This window comes from Lemur catta, chromosome 18, assembly GCF_020740605.2.
Source record: "Lemur catta isolate mLemCat1 chromosome 18, mLemCat1.pri, whole genome shotgun sequence".
Taxonomy (NCBI): Eukaryota; Metazoa; Chordata; class Mammalia; order Primates; family Lemuridae; genus Lemur; species Lemur catta.
In genome coordinates this window covers 30317229-30331818 of record NC_059145.1, presented here as the reverse complement: position 1 = coordinate 30331818, position 14590 = coordinate 30317229, and positions in this window count along the sequence as shown.

The following is a 14590-nucleotide window of genomic DNA, read 5'->3' as shown; positions in this document are numbered from 1 at the left end:
TCAAGGTGATCCAACAGGCCTCTGTCTCTAGCTTGAAATCATTCTCAGTGTAGTCTAAGGCTGGGGGTGAGGTAGGCTGTTGAATTTTCTCTTGGCTGACAGTTCCATTAGCACATTTGTGGTTTGTGTTCTCCTCCAACCTTCTTTTTGCTAACAGGTTTTTCTTTTTCTAATTTCTTATTTGCACTGTTTTCATATTGATCTGTAAATTGCTCTCATTTTGGTGAAAACCTGGAGCTCTGCTCACATCTCTGCCATTCACTATCTGGAATCTTAGGAAAGATATTGCATCAGATGGGTTCAGTTTCCCAATGGCTGAAATGGGGGTAATATCATCTATGTTTTTTCCTTAGTTGTGAAATAAATTTGGCTTTTACCAATTATAAAATTCATGACCATTTTAGTAAATCAAAGACCAAAAAAAAAAAAAAAAACAGAAAATAATCAAAACTACTCATAATCCCACTACCAGTGTTAAAAGTCTTCTATTCCTTACATATGTACATATCTGAAGGCTTGAGGTCAAGTGGTTTACACAACTCTGTACCTTTCTTTTTTATTTCTTATTCTCCCTTCCCAGGACACTTTAAATGTTAAGAATATGGTATGTCTGGCCAGGCATGGCGGCTCATGCCGGTAATCCTAGCTCTCTGGGAGGCCGAGGTGGGTGGATGGTTTGAGCTCAGGAGTTCGAGACCAGCTTGAGCAAGAGCGAGACCCCCATCTCTACTAAAAATAGAAAGAAATTATAGGGACAACTAAAAATATATAGAAAAAATTAGCCGGGCATGGTGGCACATGCTTGTAGTCCCAGCTACTTGGGAGGCTGAGGCAGGAGGATTACTTAAGCCCAGGAGTTTGAGGTTGCTGTTAGCTAGGCTACCGGGAGACAGAGCGAGACTCTGGCTCAAAAAAATAAATAAATAAATATTAAAAAAAAGAATATGATATGTCTAATTGAACACCTTTCACTGTGCCTATATATCTATAACCACAAATATAAACGCTGTTCTGTTTTTACCAAAAAAAGGGCATCATGCTTTGCATATTATTTGTAACTTGCTTTGCTAATTTTATAATACCTTGTGTGTAACTTTGCACATCAAAACTACCTTCTCATGTTCAATAATTTCAATAATAATCTGTAGTATAGATGTACCACAGTCTATTAAACTAGTTCCTAGTGATCAAAATTCATTTTGTTTCAATTTTTGCCACTACAGACAATGCTGCAATGAATAGTCTTGTATATATATTTTTATCTATATAGAATAGATTGATAAAGATGAGATTACTGTGTCAAAGGCTATGTATATTTTTAATTTAAAATGGTATGGCCAAACTGCTAAGCAATATATACTGCCCCCAGCATTTCTCTGCATTCTAATAGCACTGGATGGTATGTGGTTGGTTTTTTTGTTTGTTTATTTTTATGAGACAGAGTCTGGCAGTGTCACCTGGGCTAGAGTGCCGTGGCGTCAGCCTAGCTCACAGCAACCTCAAACTCCTGGGCTCAAGCCATCCTCCAGCCACAGCCTCTCGAGTAGCCGGGACTACAGGCATGTGCCACCACACCCAGTTAATTTTTTCTATTTTTAGTAGAGACGGGGTCTCACTCTTGTTCAGGCTGGTGGTCTTGAACTCCTGACCTCAAGTGATCCTCCTGCCTCAGCCTCCCAGAGTGCTAGGATTACAGGCCACCACGCCCGGCTGGATATTATGTATTTTTAAGTTGTCCCTACGTCACAGATGAAAAATCCTCCCATTTTATTTAGCAAGTCTATGACATTAACTTTTCCTTTTTATTGGCTCTTTGGACTTTTTTCTCTTCTTTAAACTGCCCATTCATATCCATTGCCCAGTTTTCATGTGGGTAACTTTTTAAAAACTCCTATAGAGGATCTTGGTATTTAAGTGGTTTAATTGTTGGTCTGTCATGTGTATTATAAACACTATGTAACCTTGTTCATATTTGCTTACTGTCAAACACATACACTGAAAGTCTGTTTACAGAAATATGTGCTTTGATACATCTTTGTTTCCAACCTCCCTTACATCTCTCCCCCTCATATTTTATTACCATCATTTCTCTCCCCAGCCCGTCTTGCTTTCCAAGTTCTAACTTTCACTTCTCCATCCCCTAACTCTCCCGTTGTCACAATTACCTCCATAAAGAACAAAGATTTCTCCCCCTCCCAAGCCTTTTTTTTTTTTTTTTCCAAAGAGAGAATAAAGCTTTGACCGAAGACAGTTTTGATGAGATGGCTAGAAAAACTGCTTTTCCTCATTGGCATTTTGGAAATATTGCTCAGTGGTTTGGGACCCATTTATTTCTACGGCCTCCATCTATCTTTGCTTTATGGCTCGACTTCTGCCGCTTTAACTCCACATTCTGTTTTGCTCCACTTCGACTGCTGAGCTGCCAGGTTTGGTCTGGTTTCGCTGATTTACTGTATCTAACCTCATTCCCTCTCTGGATTCTGAACCCCATCTTAGAAAAGGTGCTTCTAGCTCAAAGACTCACTTGTTTATTGATTGAATGTAGTTTAGTTCAATCAATAAACATTTTAGCATAAGTGGATTCTATTCCAGTAGCACAGATGTTTTCAGATCATTTCATATGGTGAGACTCAGAAATTGTAATTTTTCCAAACACTACTAAATACTGACATATTTAATTTCATCCCATGAACTAGAAACATGATGCTAATGTATATAATTATGCTGTAAAGTATTATTTATTTCATATTCCATTTAATATTATGGAGAAATTATGATATTTGTTACTACATAAAGCATTATTATAATAAAATCCCAGGTACCATCCAGAAAAATAAAGTGTTTGAACTTAACTTTCTCTAATTTTTCCTCATGAATATCAACTTGCTATTTTTGCTTATTTGGGAGCTGGCATCAAATATTTAAGAAAATATTAAGGTGGAAAACTTGAAACAGAGGGCATTCTGTAAAATTATTTTCCCCTCAAGAATTGGGAAATACAACCTTTGTTCCAGGTGGGTATGAAAAACCCCAGTGAAAGCAGAGACTAATTCAGAGGCTGTTAGAAAACTGCCTTGGCAAGGTGCCGTCAGTCTACACTGAGGTGGTCAAGGTGAAAGTAAGAGATTCAAGATCCATTTTAGAGAGGAAACCAACAGGATTTGCTGTAGAGGCCTTAGGCAGTGTGAAGGCATATTTTGACATTTTTGAAGCCTCTGTATTTTAAATTTTCTGACCAACTGTCAATTTTGTCCATCAAAATCTCAGACTGGTTATCCCTGCCTACATGGGGCAGATCTTTTGATGTGACTGCCCAAATACTACTCCAGTTTTCAAGTCTTTGTCATTCTTTATCATATGTTCCAAAATCCAAGTGCTGGTTGTATACAAATATTCCAAAGATGTATGTGTGGAAGCATAGCATATTAAGGAGAGAACAGCCAATAGATCTGTTAACTCTGAGTGGTTCTGCGAAAGAATCAATTCTACAGCCCTCTTTGCAATGCTTGGGATCAAGCAGCATTGAGACAAAATGCCTGTGTCCCCAAACAGCGTATTCTTTAAACCCTTTTCTTTTAATAACTCATCTAAAGTTTTCAAAGCTCTTCTTCTCATACCTTATCACATTTCACGTATCTAAAAAGAATCAATATTTGATTGTTCTTTACAACATTCTATTTTTTTTGTTGTTATTGCCATTGTTGAAGGACAATCAATTCTGATTTGCATAAATTCAAGGGCAACTTAAAAAGATGCAGTCACTCAGATTGAAACTGGCATGTCTTTCCCTAGTGAGATGTTAGACATAAAAATGGCTTTCATTTCATAATGGAGAAAAAGACTTAAGTCTCTGGGACACACCACTGTTCTTCCCTAATCTTTTCCACAAGGAGCAGCCTGGGTGATCTTTTTATAATGAAAATCCTATCAAGTAACCCCAAATATTAGAACTTTCTCATGATTTCCCATCATTTTAAGGATGAGATCCAAATTCTTCAACCTGGTTTACAAGACCCTACATCAGGGCTCTCAACCCTAGTAAACCCAGTCCCTCATCTTGATATAAATATTTTATATTGCTCTCTTTACTCTCACGAAAGGAAATCTACCACTAATATACTCTACCTATATTTGTAACTTCAAAATCATTATAATACCTCAACTTTAATATAAACCCAAAACATTTGAATGGAATAGAATGTGGTAACAGAAGCTCTTATTCCACTAGACACACCTGAGGGTGTCATGAGGCCTCAGCTACCAACAGCTGCCATCCAATGACCATGAGAGGGGCCTGTCCAACACGAAGCAAGCACCGTGGACAGACAGAGAATTCAGGTCCTTTGTGATTTCAGTCCACTGTTGAATCAGCGAGTCCTGAAGCCCACATTACATTCAGATTTTCCAATGATCCAAGCCAATAACAGATTCCCTTTCACAGTTAAACTTTCAGCATTGGGCTTTTCGCTTATAACATAAAATATTGTAACCAATACACCCCACCAAAAACAGAGCATGAGGAACAGTACCAAGTCTCTTTCATCAGCCTAAAGCATGCTTATATAATTATCAAATTGTGAAAATTAGGTTTCTTTTTCTGATTGATATGAATATCATGAACTTCATAAAGATGATGAGTTACCAGAATAATCTAAATTAGGTGTTCAGGAACATGTTTTCCCTCCAATAACTCTTACAGATTAAGATGCATGTTTCCTGATTTCTCATGTACTATTACTTAAGGTACATTATTCTTAGGGATTTAAGGCAATTGTGCAAATAGTATTCAAAAATTATCCGAGCTGGTTACCGCACTTCCTCCTACCAGTTCTGGTATAGCTAAGTGTCGCAGCTGAGCATCAGCATAACTGAAACCACCACACTAATGTGGCTTTTCGTGGGCAGTGTGAGGAAACTAGCAGCCCCTAGAGTTAACATCTTATCAGCAAATGTTTGTTTCCGGTTTTTAAGTGTAATTTTCCTAATACCATAATAAAATCATTTCTCCCACCTTTCTCCTCATTCTTTCCAAATAGGAAAATAGCTACTAAAATAAACTGACAGTGTAACAATTTACGTTGTACTTCTGCCTGCTTGTACTCTAGATTTTAATTGTACTATAATAACCATAGTGATAAGAGCAAACACTTATATGGAACCATTTGTGTAGCAGGCCTCTATTCTAAACACTGTGAAAACATTAATTCCTTTAACCCTGCAATAACCCTACAGAGTGATTATCATTTTTATTACCATTTTACTGATAAGAACATTGAGACTCAGAGAGGTTGAGTCACTTGCCCAAAGTCACACAGCAGTAAGCCAAGATTTGAATGAAGTAGAGCATGCTGGGGAAGAGACTGGCTGATACTGGAAAACATGACTTGAGAGTAATAGAAAATGAACTTACCTGAAGCTCAAAGCTTTTAGCGGGGGAGGTGGGGGGGAGGTAAGTACGGTTTTTCAAAGAGAACAAAAGTAAACAAAAAGTATTTATCGAAGAGCTTGCAAAGCTAAAGTTAGAAATGCATCTCCGCACTATCCCACGTGGTCCTGTTTAAACTTCCATGTCCTGAAGTTTTGGTTTCCCATCAGTCACAATCTCTTGTGCTCTGATGCACTCACACTTACACACACACTCGTGCAGTTGCACATTCACGCACATGCATGCATGTGTACCAAATACGTGGAAGAACAATAAAAATTGTCCCTCTTCTCTTTTTTGTTGATCAAATATAGCTACAGAGTCAGTAGGGGCTAAATATCTTGATGTCTACTTCAGGTACAAGTGCTTTGAAGAAGAACACAAAGGAGTAACTTTTTATGTAGCATTCTGACAGGGGAAAAAAAAAGTTGTAAAATCCAAACCCCCTGGTGGAGTGTCATTTCTAACAATGAGGTTTGTTTTATCTGTGGTACATCTAGATGATCAAACCAAAAATAACTGATCCACAGGCTCTGAGGTTTTCATCAGTAATCACCTTTTGCATTTATAAATAAATCAGAAAGGGATTTTAAATCTATCTTGCCTTTAACTCCTAACATTATAGCAATACTTCTATAATAGGCATGGGGCAAATTAGGAGACTTTCTCAGATTCAAGTAGGCAAGCAACAATAACCTTAGCAGACCTTGCCTTCCTATGTGGTAGAAAGACGTGCAAAGAGCCAGGATGGCTGCACCTCCCTAGCAGGGGCCAGCTGCAGCTATCTGAAGCACCCGCATACAAGAGCGGTGGAAAATGTCACCACGCAGAAGTGCATACATGCTATGCACTGAGGGAAAGAGCCACTAGGCTTGATGATGAACAGTGGATGGCCCTAACACAAAACTATTTTGTTTAATTCCTTACAAAGAGAAAAAAAAATGCCAGAAAGGAATAAAGCAATGCCAAGACCACTGCCAAAGATGATCTTTCCCTCCGATGTTCGGTAACATCTGCTCAACCCCATGATGTCTCCCACCCTGTGCCTCTGTCATTCAAAGATTAAAGCACAATCCAAGAGGCCGACAGGCAAGCATCCCTTTTTTCCTTACTGTAAGTAGTTCTCAGAGTTATGATGTATTCATTCCCTATTTAAAAATTCGGTGAAATCTATTTTATAGAGCAAGAAACTCCTCAAATAGGTCACAGATTTATCTTGATATTAAAAGTCATAAAAATTATAGTTACAGGTTAAGCGGTTAAATCTAAATTACACATCACTTCATTCATTTTATAATCAATATGGATTAAAGGAAATGAAAAAGTAAATGATAGGATCCTTGCTTAAATCAAATCAATACATATTTATTGACATCTATCCCATACAAGATGCCATGAAGAAGAAAAAGAAGTTCGGAGTCATGTTCTGTGTCGTCAAGCAGCTTACCATCTAGCTGGATGGTTGATACGTAGCATGCAGAAAAGTTATCTATACAGCAATAACCATGCAAGGGATGTCACAAAGCCTCAGACAGGTAATGGCCGAGAGAACCATGTAGAAAAGAATATGTTAGTGCAGTGGTTAAGAGCATGGGCTCCAGGGTCAAACTTCTGGGGACTGAATCCTAACTCTACCACTTAAAAGTTCATTGACCTTGGACCAGTTATGAGCCTTTCAATGGGAATAAAGTGGGACCTAATTCACATGATGGTTGTAAAAATTAAGTGAGTTAATACTTGCCAAGCGGTTGTATCAATAAATAAGGTCTGGCACTCAATAATTGCCATGTCATATTCATTTTCTCCTTCCCAGTGATTCTGTCCCTACTACTGGAAAAATTATAAGGTCTCAACTATTCTAAAAATTAAAAATGATAAATGGTCCTTTACTCTGTTAACCCCCTATAAAAATTTCATTTCTTCTGTTCTTTCCTTCACTGATAAATTTTTTAATCCCCTTCTACATGCGCATCTGTTACTTGTTCACGATTGTTCATTCCCCTATCACTTGAAACCTGGCATCAGCCCCCACCGTTCTGCAGAAAACACTACAAATAACGTAACACCCAAGTCCAACTTCCATTTTTCATCAGTCAACATCCTCGTCTCTAGAACATTAGAAATTATTCACCACTCGATCATAATTTTCTTTCTAGTTTCTGTTACTCTCACCAGAATGTTCACTTCTAGAGGCAAGAGACTGTTTCTCACACCTACATGTCTTAGCACCCAGTAGTGTGTCAAAAATTAAATTATTTTTCTAGCCTCTGCCCTCTACCACTTGTATTAGGCAGACATCTGACATGGCCTCCAAGATTCTTGCCTTTGGGGTATATAACTCGTATCATTCTTTCTTTTTTCTTTTTTTTTTTTTTTGAGTTGGGTTCTTGCTCTATTTCCCAGGCTGGCCTCAAATTCCTGGCTTCAAGAGATCCTCCCACCTCCACCTGCCAAGTAGGTGGCACTGCAGGCACAAGCCACCACCCCCAGGTTATTTTCACTTCTTGAGCATGAGCAGGACTTTGCTATGATGGAATTCACTCCTATAACTGGGTTACATTATACAACAAAGGTGAAAGGACTTCACAGATGTAATTAGGACTTCAAAACCAGTTGACTTTGAGTAAATCAAAGTAGAAATTATCTTAGGTGGGCCTGACATAATCACGTGAGCCCTCAAAAGAGACTGGGATTTTTTTCTTCCTGAAGGAAGAAATTCAAAGCCTAAAAGCAATTCTGCTACTGGCCATGAAAACGTAAGGTCTCATGTAAAAGTGAGAGAGCTTAAGGAAACAGCTATGTGGCAAGGGCCTAAGAACAGCTTCTAGGAGTTCAGAGTGACCACTGGGCAACAGCTAGGAAGATAATGGGGACCTCAGTCCTACAACCACAAATAAATCGATTCTGCTAACAGGAGGGAGCTTCGAGTGGCTCTTTCCCTAGTCAGGCTTCCCGGTGAGAGCACAGCTAGCTGACACCTTGATTTCAGACTTCAGGGACCCTTAGCAGAGAACACACATAAGATAAGCCAGATTCTAGCCCATGGAAGGAAGTTTGTGTTCTTGTAAGCTACCATGTTTACAGTGATGTGTTACACAGCAATAGAAACCTGTGCCCTCCAGTGTTATCCTCTGACACTTTTATCTTCACCTCACACCTAAATATGTGTTGTCTTTAACTTGAATCTCTTTTCTTCTGTCTCAATATTCTTCAAAGTGAGTCACTTTAAATAGCATCTGTATGTGGTTCTTTCTAGATTTCTAGACTGCTCCTCACTGAAGTCCATGTCCTGTATTTCCTATTGCCTGCTGGTCAGCTCCATGTGGGGACCACCAAACTCCTCATTTGGTAACTCCAAAATCTACTTCATTTGCATGACAAAGACAAGGCAATAAAAAACGAAATATACCTTTTGAATGCCCTATCTCCCTCTTGCTCAATACCCTCCCTCCTAGCTGGGCCAATCCTGTTGATGGTATCTCCATTTCCCCAGTCATTTGTCTGCAGACATCACTAGGACACACTCTTTCCCTTTTCCATTTGAACCCGTAATTGGCCAAAACTTGTTGGTTTTTTAACAAGAATTTACATTCAAGGCCTCTTTTCTACTCCCAGTGGATACTAGTGTGGCCTTTTCCCCTCTAATGTATCAAAAAACTATTTTAAAATCCCTAAATATTTACAAGTCTTACAAAAGGCAACAGAACCAACACAGTCTCAAATCAACTCTCAAACTCCAATACATATAGGTTTCAATTCTCAGTGTTATCACTTGATTGCAATGGCCTAATAACATTTTTTAATATCTCTGGGCCTCAGTCTCCTCATCTGATTATTGGGGAAGGTAACATCTACCTTCATAGGGCTGTTGTGAGGACTACATGAAAAGGATTCCAATAAATGGTGGCTGCACTAATTATTGTCTGAAATACTGGCAACAGGACCAGTTTCCCTGGCAATCAGGCATGAAAGTTTAACAAGCCCTTTGATTTCTCTTTGTGTATCCACTTACTGAACCATCGGGGTGACTGTGACCAATGTCACACGTGGTAACTTTCATCAGAGCATGTTTTGAGTCTCCCTCCAGACTGTTAACTCTTGGAAAACATTAATATTGCCTGTTTCTCCTTTTCTCCATGAACACTGACTATCAAACTCTGCAATACGCATTGACAAAGAAATTGAGAAGCGATTAAAATGGAAACTTGACAGCATTAAGGAGGGAGGACAGAAAAGAAGGCAAAAAGGGTGAATGCAATGGGTGGGCTTAATCTTAGCAAAAATCAAAATGAAGCAATGATGCTTCAGTGTGCTGAGGTTACTCTTTATGATAAATTCCCCTTGGGATACACATGCCATCACTGAGTTTGGATCTTTCAAGATAGTTACAATTTTCCCATGGGAGGAGAGAAGCAGATTCTAGTGTCATTCATCTTGTCACATGCAGCCCAAAGAAAATGCACAGTATGAATGGGATTCTTTTGTAACAAAGGGAAAAGATCAAATAATTGGATATGCTTGACAACTTCCAGTTACTGCACGTGCCCCAAAGGTGTAAATAGTTGAAAATCTAACTTTTATCTACTGCAGGTGAAAATATCTTTATGTAACAGGAAAACATCAAACTAGGTTGCTAAAGAGATGACAGCACTGAGACTCAGTGATGGCGTCTCTTAGGAAACTTAGCCGACTATTACTTTGAGTACATAACAGTGATACAACTTTATTTCCTGCCAGACAACATTAAGGACCCAACATTCATAAAAATTCTGGCTTCGTCTATGAAAAATAAACCAGAGGGTATCACTTAAAATTCTTAAATTGATTTAAAAAACTTTCACTGGTTTCTTCCATTCACCATTGCCAGAGAACTTAGCAAAAGAAAGTCCTATAAGTGGACATGTTCTGGTCAATATCTGAGTGTACAAGAGCTCAGAAAATTGTACAGGAAGACAGTCCCAGAGAGGAGAAGAAGCTGAATATGCAGATGAAATTCAAAGAAACCCAAGCAGGAAGGAGGTAGGGAATCAGGAGCAATTTCATGAACAGGTGCAACAATTTAAGACCCATGAGGGATGAGGAAACAATAGAAGTGAAGGTTCTTCTTGGCCTTGGAAGACATCCCCAGCAGAGAGAACACATAGTCCCCAGCAAGAGCATCACCAGGCAGCAGATCTAACAGGGTCCTGTCCTGTTGAAGTGTATCTACCACACAGTGATGCATAATACTCTGAATATGCTTTTCAGGGTGGAAAAGAGGGACAGAGGGAATTCTCAAACCAGAGGTAGCTGGGATGAGAACAGAAAGGCAAAGAAGAGATGATGAAAATGTTACCACTTGTGGAACTCATATGTAATTTTATATAGACTAGTTGAATTTATCCTGACAACAACTGTCTAAGGCAAGTATCACTATACCCATTTTACCCATGTGTAAGTATAGGCACCAGGAGGCTAAATGAGGGTGAGGATGAGGTTATTGCTGAGCAAGCATTTCCATCCTTTCCTGGACCCCACGGGAGAAGCATACCTCATTCTCTTTGCTGTTAGACTTGGTCATGTGATTGTGTGCAACGTGAATAGAACACAATGTCCCAGCTCTAAGCCTATGCCTTAAGAAGTTTCTGCTTGCCCCTCTGGGAGATTCTGACTGCCTTGAGAAGAACACACTCCAGGCAAACACTAAGCCACCATCGTGGACTCCAAAATGAGCCACCTGGAGAGAGCCACCATCCCCAACTTGCAGGCTCGCAGTAGGAGTGCCAGGCACCTGCTGCTCTACAGAGCTGTGAGGATACAATGAGACTGTTGCATCCCAATGATGAATAAAATGAGGGACCAGTTTATTGAAGTGTCTAAAAATGACTTTTTTTCATTAACTGCTACTTATTAGCCCTTGGCACTGTGGCTGAAACACAGTAGCCATTGTCTGAACAAACATTGGCTTTCTTCTTCCTCAGAAAAGAAGAACTAGAAAAGTTTAGTACAGAAACCTACCTCTGACTTCCACCTCACAAATTCTAAATACAGTACCCTTCTTGTTTAGTATATCTTACTTCTGAGTAAACTTGACTCTCACACAGTCTGTCTCATTTTGCTGTGCTTTCTTGTGGCTTAAGTGCTGTATTTTTGTTTTTCTCTAATAACCTGCCTTCTTGCTCTGTTATTTTTACAAAACACACTAGCTAAAGATACTGTATTTTTTTTCTCTTGTATCATTCTCTCTCCAATCAGTATGCTTCACTCTTCATCATATTTTTGTAAATCTCATCTGGTATTTCTTATGTTTCTGTTTTCTGCACTAATCTCCATCAAGTTCAGATAGTAGTCACCAACTCTTTGATGGCTCTAAGCTTTTACTGAATATTGGGGGATTACATCTATAAAAGGTTTTGAGGTACTCTGCTAATCCAAGATCTCTTTCTATCACTTCCGGAAGTTTTCTTCCTTTGGGATTAAGCCAATGGTTTCAAGGAGAGTGATAATTCTCAACTACTCCAAAGCAAGACTGCTCCCTTTTCTTGGTCCTGATATTCCTGAATTTTTTTTTCTTATTTAACTTCATGATTAAAAAACAAATTACCATTAACTTCATCCCATCCCCTCTGTCCAACATTCTTACTTCATATTTTCCTTTTATTACATTGGCCTAATGATTTGATATTTAAGCATTCTTGAGAAACTAACAATTAACAACTTAAAAACCTCTGCAAGTCACTCTTTTCTGTAAAATCAATTAAGAACTCTCCGTGTGGCATGGGGGCCTGCTCACTGCTTGTTTCACTGACTTTATCTTTTGTTAGCAGACTCCTCTGAACCATTTCCCCACCTCCACACATACTTTCTTAAAAGAGAACTAGCATTTATGCTTTCAGGATTATTTTAGTATATATTTTTAATTAGTATTTCATATTATTATTTATTGTTTTACTGGTGAAGGAAGGAGACTGAACAAGTTCATTATCCTGCCTGGGGCCACACACCTAGTCAGTGACAGAGCTACAGCGCCAAAGTCACCGCTCCTTATTTCCTAAGCACAGCCTTGGTTTACACGGTCCCCTTGCCTAAAATGCCTCAAACTCACCTTTCAGGTGAGCAATTATAGACTCTCAAGTATCCAGCTCAGAGTCTTCTCTGGGTAACTTTTCATGACCACACTGAGACAAAATTAACTGTTGCCCCATTTGCTCATCCATGGCCCCTTGCCTGCTTTTATGAGGGGAAACAGAAAATGACACTGTTTATACCTGTGTTCACCACATTGAAACACAGTTCCGTAAAGGTGGGACCTGCGTTTTTAATCTTTAGGGCTGAATATAGTTTCCAGCATGTTGTAGGTGGCCAAAAAATGAGTGTCGAATCTAATCTAGATAACTGAGGGGAAAAAAATCTAGATACCTATTATAATTATTAAAGAAAAGGAATGAGCTCTGGGGAGAAATGTGTGTGAGCAGGTACTCATGTGGGTCATCTTTAATATATTGATGGAATGTGATAAAACTGAGCGCAGAATTAAATAGTGGTCAAATCTATCTCTCTACAGAATTTTTGACTTAATGCAGAAGCTCTTTCAAAAGCTTTTAAGGGTGGCTTATCAGTATTTTATAATCAAGGGACTACTAGAACACAGGCCACGTTACAAATAAACGTAACTTCTAATTTTCACAGCTAAACAATTGAGAAAGGTCACAGGATCCTTTGAAAGTGTCCTTTGAAAAAACAACAGCCCCTGATTCATCGAGCTCACATAGTTTTACTGGGGATAGCATTTGTAAAAGCAATGAAATTAACATGCTGCCATACCAACGTGCCTTTCTTGGTTTTTAAAAACATATTTTCATGTTTGTTTTTTTACTTATAAGGTTAAGAGACATCAAAACACTTGCAAGAAGAATTTTCAACTAATTGATTACTTTCTTTTTTACTGTGATAAGAATACTTAAGATATACCCTCTTAACAAATTTTAAGTGCACAACATAATGCTGTTAACTATATGCACAATGTTGTACAGTAGATCTCTAAAACTTACTCATCTTGCATAACTGAAACTGTATACTCACTTAACAACTATTTCTCCTACTCCATAGCCCTTGGCAACCACGATTCTACTCTTTGTTTCTATGAAATTGACTGTTTTAGATGTCTTATATAAGTAAAATCATGCAGTATTTGTCCTTCTGTGACTGGCTAATTTCACTTTGATGTACTCCAGGTTCATCTATGCTATCTCATATGGCAGAATGTCCCTCTTTTCTAAGCCTTCAGAATATTACATACATGTGTGTATATATCAAATTTTCTTTATCATCCATGGATGGACACTTAGATTGTTTCTATACTATATTTTAACTATTGTGAATAATGCTGCAATGAATATGGGAGCGCTAATGTCCTTTAGGATCCTTATTTCAATTCTTTTAGATAAATACCCAAAAGTGTGATTGCTGAACCATAGGGTAATTCTGTTTTTTTTTTTAGAAGCCTCCATACTGTTTTCCATAGTAGCTGCACCATTTTACATGCCCACCAACAGTGTACAAGTGTTTCAATTTCTCCATGTCCTTATGAGCACTGGCCTTTTTTAAAAAATAGTAGCCATCCTAATAGGTGTGAGGTGGTATCTCATCGTGGGTTTTGATTTGCAGTTCCCTGATAATTAGTGATGTTGAGTGTCTTTTCGTATAACTCTTAGCCATTTGTATGTTGTCTTTGCAAAAAATGTCTATTCAATTCCTTTGCCCATTTTTTAATCAGGTTATTTGTTTGCGTGGCTATTGAGCTGTAGGAGTTCCTTGGACATTTTGGATATTAACCCCCTATCAGATATGTGGTTTATAAATATTTTTCCCCTTTCCATAGGCTTCTTTTTCACTCTTTTGATTTGTTTCCTTTGCTGTGCAGAAGAATTTCAGTTTGATACAGTCTCACTTGTGTATTTTTGGTTTAGGAGCTTGTGTTTTTGGTGTCATATCCAAGAAATCATTGCCTAGACCAACATTGTGAAGATTTTCCCCCATTTTCTTTTAAGAGTTTCCAGATTCACATCTTACATCTAAATATTTATTTCACTTTGAGTTTATTTTTGTGCTTGGGATAAGATATTGAAATGGGACTCTTATGTTACACCACATTCAACCAATGGCTTTAATGACAGCCAGTGGTTA